This window comes from Elephantulus edwardii, unplaced genomic scaffold (assembly GCF_000299155.1).
Source record: "Elephantulus edwardii isolate Elephantulus edwardi_28Jun2011 unplaced genomic scaffold, EleEdw1.0 scaffold00032, whole genome shotgun sequence".
NCBI lineage: Eukaryota > Metazoa > Chordata > Mammalia > Macroscelidea > Macroscelididae > Elephantulus > Elephantulus edwardii.
This window is the reverse complement of record NW_006399782.1, coordinates 4,917,170-4,925,853: the sequence shown is the minus strand read 5'-3', so window position 1 is coordinate 4,925,853 and position 8,684 is coordinate 4,917,170.

Here is an 8,684-nt window from a genome sequence, read left to right as displayed (position 1 = left end):
AATAATAATAATAATAAAAAAAGAATGATGAATGTGGATCTAAACAAGATGAAATGGTTGGCAATTTCAAGCTTTTCTCCTCTTTCATAGTGTTGTATTTTGACCCAGTGGTGAGGATTTTTATTTTCTTCATGTTGAAATTTGTAGGAACAACTAAGAAAAGGAATTTGAAAATCAATGCAAATATCCAAAGATTATATAATCAATGTCACTAAATTATACATATAGAAACTGTTTACGTGGATGCATTTTACCATGTTTATTCTCAACAATAAGTTTTTTTAAAATGTCTTTTCCAAAAGGAAATCTTTTCTTTGATTTTTCAAGAATTCTTTTTATGGAAAATAGGAAATAAAATTTTGACATGTATTCATAAGAAATTCCCTTGAGAAGTTGTTTATAAAATATTGACAAATACTCACTGAACTAGCAATGATTTAATTCACTGGGATGAATTGAAGCTATTGGTTCTGTAATACATGACACTTCTGCCTCAGTAATGCATGGTATATTTAAATATTTTTTACGAAGTTCGTGAGCAATATAAAATAATAAGCATAAACTACTTTCATGAGATTTTTACATTTCCCCAGCTAAGTGCCTGATCCAAGCCATGATCTTTCAATTACTTGCTATGAGCCTGAGGATCAGATGGTGAATAAAGACAGAAGACGTGATGCCTTTGAGTTGTCCTGGAGAAGAGTACTAAATATCCCACGGACTGCCAAGAGAACTAACAAATATGTCTTGGATACGCTGCAGTCAGACTACTCCTTGGAGAGAAGGATGGTAAAACTTCATCTTACATACTCTGGGCATGTTGTTAAGAGGGAACAATCCATCTGAATGTCTTCCTTGGTGAAGTGTCTGTTCATATCCTGTGCCCATTTTATGACTGGGTTGTTTACCTTTATCATGTTTTGGCACTTGAGTATTCTATAAATTCTAGACATAAGTCCCTTATCTGACATATCGTTACCAACCATTTTTCCCCAGTCTGTGTCTTCCCTTTTTACCCTGTTGGACAAGCTTTTGAATGTACCTAGATGGTGAATAACGACTTGACGGCACATAACAACAACAATAGATGGTGAACAAACACATGAAGAAATGTTCAAAATCTCTAAGAGAGATGCAAATAAAAACAACTAAGAGATATCATCTCACCCCAGTAACAATAGCAAAATTCAACAGAGCAGTAAACAACAAACACTGACGAGGTTGCGGAGAATCTGGAATCCTTATTCATTGTTGGTGGGAGTGTAAAATGGTGCAATCACCATGGAAGGCAGTATGGCGCTTTCTCAAAAAGTTGGAAATAGAAATACCATTTGACCCAGCAATCCCACTACTGGGAATATACCCTAAAAAACCAGAACTACCACCCAAGCAGATATATGCACACCCATGTTTATTGCGGCTTTGTTCACAATAGCAAAGAGTTGGAAACATCTTAAGTGCCCATCAACAAACAAATGGATAGAGAAGCTGTGATATAGTCACACAGTGGAATATTATGAAGCACTGAAAAAAAGAACTCACAAAATATTATACAAAAGGAATGACCTTGGAGGACATTATGCTGAATGAAATTATCTTGGTCACAAAAGTACAAGTACTTCATAATGCCACTGTTATAAAACAGGACTGACATTGGGGTTGGGAAATGGAGAAAAAAGGGGATAAATATGGCTTGAAACAGATGAGAGAGAACTGTATAAAAGGAATATATGATTAGGTATTATTGGCATGACAAGAATCCAGAATAAGAGCTGCATAGTAAAGTGGACTCAGGGGCAGGGGCTGTATAACAAATGAAAGAATTACTTTTCTAAGAGAAAAGTGAACGGGGGAGGGAGACAGGGAGGAAAATGTTCAACAATGAGTCAATGGAAATCCAAGTTCTCTATAAATTTTCATTAAAATCTCAATTTTTTTTTAAAAAAGAATTTTTTTTTCCAAATAAAATAGCAAACTAGGGGGGAAGGGGGCAGGGAGGGAAATGTACAAAAATGAATGAATGGAAACCCAAGTTCTCTATAGACTTTCATTAAAATCTCAATAAATAAAAAATAAAAAGAAAAAGAGAGTTCAATCCTTGGAAAAGGATATCATGCTCAGAAAAAGTAGAGGGTCAGCAAAGGATGGGAAGACCCTCAACTGTGGTCTGAAGGGTGGCAGAGCTGATGAGGATGGTGTAGGATAGGGTTCAGATCTATCATTCGTAGGGTTGCTAGGAGTCTGAGTTGACTTGACAGCATCTAACAACAACACAAACTTTTCTCTGTTCCATACGTAGGTTGTTTCCTCTGTAAAGACTTATAGCCTTGGAAACTCAATGGAGGGTCACTATCAGTTGGAATCAACTCCACAGTAGTAGTTTAGTTGGTTTGTTTTAATATTTTTTTCCAGGAGCCTGATGGTGCAAGCAGTTTGTAATCAGCTTTGAACATAAAGCTCTGAAGAAGAAAGGTCTGGAAAATTGCTTCCATAATGATTTTAGTCACTAGGACCCTGCAGAGCAGTTCTACTCTGTAACATATGGTGTTTTTAATGATCTGAGGACAAATTCAGTGGCAGGTAATAGCAATGTGGTTGTTCCATACAGACTACCTGTGAGAGGGTGATCCCTCAGTATCCACTCTTTGACTAATAACTATGGAATACATTTCTAATTTCAACTTGAAATGTGGATAATGAATAAGGTTGACAGAAGAAGAATTGCGGTGCTGAAGATGAGTAATAAATATCCCAAAATTGCCCCCTGAATTCAAACTTTCTCCCCTTGAAGAAATTGCAACCTGAGAGACGGAGGTCAGGACAGTGAAACTTCATCTCACATATGTTGGGAATACTGTACTAGGGAGGGCTAGTACTTGGGAAAAGACCTCACACTGGGAAATATGGAGGATCAGAGAAAGAGAGGAAGACCCTCAAGAAATGGATTGACACAGTAACTGTAACATTGGGTTCGAGCCTATCAGAGAGCATAAGGACGGTGCCAGATAGGGCAGGGTTCAGATATGTTGTTCACAGAGTTGCTATGAGTTGTAGTTAAGTCAATGGCAGCTCACAACGGTAACTAAGTAGTATTGTTGTTGTGTTCTGTTGAGTTAGAACTGACCCATAGCTGACCCTCCAGTGGGTTTTCAGAGGCAGTAAGTCGCACAGGAGGAGATTGTCCATATTTCCCCCGTGGAGCAGCTGGTGTATAGAAACTGTGTGCCTTTGGGACTGCAACACAGCTTCTTCCCACAAGGCCCCCAGAACACAACATGGTATCAGTTCATCAAGAGCCACTCAGAACCACTTCTTGCTTTGTTTTTAATTACTTGTTGGTCCTCTTCCCAAAGCTGTCAGCCCTCTGAGCAACTGTTCTTGCCTAAAGGCTAATAGTCTGAAACAAGTTTATTTCCTCTGTACACATTTCTTTGTCTGCTACAATAAAATATGATTTAATTAACTCATCTGTAATGACTTTCCGTGCTTGGGTAACAAATGAGCCACTAGGAAACTTACTTAATTTGTAGCCTCATTTTAATTTTTTTTTTCTATAAAGAAATTCTGTTGTGAGAAGATATTCCATTTCACATAGTCTGGGGTTTTTTTTTTTTAATTTTTATTTTTGTTTTTCTTCTTTTTCCTGGTGATTACTTTCCTGCTCATTGGGAACAATGTGTGTTTTCAAGTGATAATATTAGCATAATCCATGCTATTTTAGCCCGCATATAGTAAAATAGCCTAATAAACACAATGATTTGCCATCTAGTTTTCTAAAAATAACCTATATTGCATGTGACTTTAAAATGTGACATTTGGAGTCCATCTTTTCCCCCCTCTTGTTTTGACATGATAGTTATGTACTAAGTAGTAGAGAATAAATACACTCAAATGGTATGCTTTGGACATATGTATGATATTTGGAGCACTCTTGAGTTACAGCCACATCCCTGAGCTGAGCAGCAGTGTGAGGTGATGAGAGCCACACACATAATCCCTGTTGTAACTTCCCAACTCTGCAGTGTGAAAGCAGCCATAGACAGGACTCAAACAAATGAGTGTTTAATGCGCCAATAAAATTTTGCTTACGGACACTGAAATTTGAATCCCATACAGTCTTCACAGTTCATAAAACATGATTCTTCTTTAGGTGTTTTTCCAAGGACTTGGGAGTATAAAAACCATTTGTAGCTCATGTTGCTGTTGTTAGGTGCCATTGAGACGACTCAGACTCATCGTGACCCTATGCACAACGCTTGCCGCCTTCTCCACCTCCCTCACCATCTCTGATATGTTTGAGCCCTTTGTTTTATCCTGTTAGTTGATCTTGTTGAGAGTCTTCTCTTTCTCTGACCCTCCACCTTTCCCAGCATGATGTCTTTTTCTAAGGACGGGGCCCTCCTGACAACATGCTCAAAGTATGTGAGACAAAATGTCATCATCCTGGTCTTTAAGGTGCACCCTGTTTTCACCTCCTCCAAGACAGCTAAGGCTGATCTTTGGGCAGTCCACGGAATATTCTTAGTTTCTAGGTTTCACAAAGTTGTTGTTTGCCATCAAGTAGGAACTGACTCCAGAGAGTTTTTAGAGGCTCTACATTGCAAAGCGGAAGATTGTCCATATTTCTCCCATGGAGAAGCTGGTGGATTGAAATTGCCTGCTTTTGGGTTGATAGTGCAACATCTTACTCAGGAGGCCACCAGAGCTCACTACAAAACCAGGTAGCTAGCTGAATTTGGCCCAATCTATGCCATATGTGGCTATCATCCCAAAGGGAATATTTCCTTTCTCACCTAGCTGAAAGCCATCTTACCCTAAAGCACTGTAGAGATTTACAAAAGGACAGGTAATTATATTCAGCCTTTCAGAATGACCATAAGATCCATGAGGATGCCATCAATCATTGAGTTCCTGGGCTTTATTTTGTGCTGGGTTCAACACTACAAGATATTTTCTTTTCTGACTCAACTCAGACGTCACGTTTTTACAGATTAAAACAACAACAAAAACAACAACAACCCGTACAGCCCCAAAGCAGGTCTCAGAGACTCCAGGGAATGAGGTGATATGTTAGACCTGAAGTTGAATCTCAGGTTCTAAAGTCCATATTCATTTTCTCAAATTCACAAACTCATTGCTGGTGAGTTGGAATTGACTCATAGCTTACCCTCCAGTGGGTGTTCTGAGACTGTAAACTGCACAGGACGAGACTGCCCATCTTTCTCCTTCGGAGAGACTGGTGGATCCAAAGAGACACCGCCTTTGGTTAGCAGTGTGACGGCCTACAGACTGTTATCATCAGAGATCCTTGTGTTCTTTCTACTTCCTTATGTCCATACTGTTGACATCGTTTCTATTTTATCCAGACTCGTCCCATGTTTCCCAAGCTAACTTTCTCAGTCATTAATGACCTCTTACACCACTGGAAACAGGAAAAAGATGGACAATCTCCTCTTGTGAGATTTACAGCCTCTGCAAAACCACTAGAAAGACAGCTATGAATGGGTTTGGATTTGAGTATGAGTGAGTGAGTGAATGAGTGAGTTATTCCATTGGGAAGCTAGTTAACGTAGGTGAATTTTATGATGTTGGCCTCTACCATCCACTCCTGTAGCTCAAGTAATTTTTATGACATACTTTGGATGACAACATGGTGACCTGGACCTTGATTTTTAATCCCAGGACTCTTATTCTCATTTTCTCATAAGCCAGTTACATAACCTAGGGAAATTTTCTCCCCCTTTCTGATTTTTAATTTCCTTATCTGTATAATGAGAGTTAGGTTGAGCAAGAGCAACACTTCCTGGATTTCTTTCCATGAGTCATAAGAATACCCGTAGTGTCATTATCTCTTTATAAATAAGAGTTACAGAAAGTTATTACTGATGACATGACCAGAGAGAGCAGTGTGGACTCTGAACTGTAAGCTAGATGACCCAACAATCTATCAATAAATGCACCTACATAAAAAAAGAAAAGAAACCTAAACCCATTGCCATTGGGTTATTCTGACTCATAGTAATCCTATAGGACAGAGGAGAACTGGTCCACAGGCTGTACAAGGCTGAACTCTTTGTGGAAGCAGACTGCCACATCTCCCATGGAGAAAAGGGTGGATTTGAACCAGTAACCTATCAGACAGTAACCAAGCACTTAACCACCGAGGCACTAGGATCCCATATTCAAAACTAAAGCACTCCTGGAATGCCAACAGGCTGGGAACACTAAAATCCACTGTAAGAAGAAATGAACTGAAAAATGAGGCAAAATTGATCATCAGCCAAATGGAAAACCCAGAGGGTAGGGAAGAGTATGACAAAGTTGGAGGGATTGAAATTAAAGCCAAGACTGAAATATCTATGAAGCATTTAATACACACAGATAATAATAATAATAATAATATATAAATAAGTAATAAGTGTTTCCTTATATTCAGGAGCTCTCTCGACTTTGTGGCAAGAAGTTGCTCTACAAATTAAAAGGTAAGTGGTTCAAACCCACCAGCTCTTTTGCAAGAGAAAGACAGGCAATATTTCCCTTGAGATTTATAGTCTCTGAAAATCCACTACAGAGTCAACTAGGAATAGGTTCCAACTCAACAGCAATGATCAGCAATGCAACACATGCATATTTGGGAGCTCTGGCGGCTTAGTGATCAAGGAGCTGTGCTGCTAATCCAAAAGCAAGTGGTTCAAATCCATCAGTTGCTCCATAGGTGAAAAATGGGTAATCTTTCCCCTTGAGATTTACAACTTCTGAAAACCTGCTGGAGGGTCACCTATGAATTGGTTTGAATTAGGTAATTAGGTAGGTGGGTAAGATAGGTAGTTTATATGAGTGTAAGGGAGCCCTGGTGGCATAGTCTGTAGTGAATTTTTGCAAGTTACAGCCTCAGAAAGTCAGTGGAGGGTTGCTGTAAGTCAGCCCAAACGGTAGCTTTGAGTTTTAGATGTAATAACACAAGGGGTTTGGGGTGGGGACCAAAGTCACAGTCTGGTTAGTGATTATCAAGGTTCTAATAGCAGAAATTTAGGAATCAATCACATTAAAGTCAGGGAGCTATTTGCCCTTATAGAGACATAGCAAAACCAGCCCACTGGTCTTGAAGGGACCCTCCATGGGCTTTCTGGCTGCCAGTCTTTATTGGAGAAAGACAATCTCTTCTTTCTTCCATATAGGGCTCTGGTGGATTTGAACCCCACTTGTTCGCAGCAACGCTACATGTAATGCACTATGCTTCCAGTGCTCCCAAACACACTTAAAAACTTTCTTTATGTGACCCTCAACATGACACGAGAATCTAACTTCTAAATTGGACCCACTGTATGAAAACCAAAGAGTATGAAACCAAAGTCACCGTGCACTGGACTCATTTTGTAGTGTGAACTACAAAATATTTTATTTCAGCAAAGATTTACATAGCACTTTGTTTTGTTATTTTTACATGTAGTACTTTTTGTTGTTCTGAGCTCTGGTGACCCAGAAGGCAAGAAGCTGTGCTGCAACCCTGAAAGCATGTGGTTTGAATCTGCCAGCTGCTCCACAGGAGAAAAGTGGGCAGTTTCCTGTGTGATTTACTGCCTCTGAAAACCCACTGGTGGGCGAGCCATGGGTCCGTTCTGACTCGATGGTACACAACCCCACCACTCTGTCGTTCTGAGGAAACTCTGGTGGTGTAATCCATTGAGAATTGCGCTACTAACCCAAAGGCTGCTATTCTGAGGTGGTTTGAACCCACCAGATGCTTCAAGGGAGGGATAGTCTCCACCAGTATGACTTACAGCAGTGGGTTTTATGTATGTGTATATATATAATATATGGTGGTGGCCTTGAACCACATGCCTTCAGCTTCTTGCCACTAGGCCACCAGAGCTCCCTACAAATATATTAGACATCCTAGTATTGAATATTGAACCCCCTAAAGTAGAATCACTTTGTCAATACAAATAAATATATTTATGATTTTAATACATGTGGACTGATTTCAAAGAATTTTTTTCTATTTACTCAACCTACCTTTAGTGTTGACTGCTACAGAAGGAGATTGTGCCTCCTGCTCCATCAGAACATCTCATGGATTTGAACCACACACCTTTGGGATGGCAGTGCAGCTTCTTGCCACTAGGCCAAATTGAAGATACTAAAGAGCTGAACAGAAGATTCCAAAAGGCTGCTCGGAATGACAAAGCAAAATATTACAATGAAATGTGCGAGGAGCTAGAGTCAGAAAATCAAAAGGGCCGTACTCATTCAGCATTTCTTAAGCTCAAGGAACTGAAGAACAAATTCAAACCTTAAGTTGCTATAATCAAGGATGTTTTAGGCAGAATATTAAAGGATCCAGAAAGTATTAAAAGAAGATGGAAGGAATACACTGAATCATTGTATCAAAAGGAATTGGCAGATACAGAAGAATTTAATGAAATAACATTTGAGCAAGAGCCTATGATGATGAAGGAAGAAGTTGAAGCTGCTTTGAAAGAAATAGCAAAAAATAAGGCCCCAGGAATAGATGGTATACCAATTGACGTATTTCAGTTAAAAGATGCAGCCCTGGATGTGCTCACCAAGTTGTGCCAAGAAATCTGGAGAACAACCACTTGGCCAACTGACTGGAAGAGATCTATATTTGTTTCCATTCCAAAGAAGGGTGACCCAACAGATTGTGGAAACTATAGAAAAAT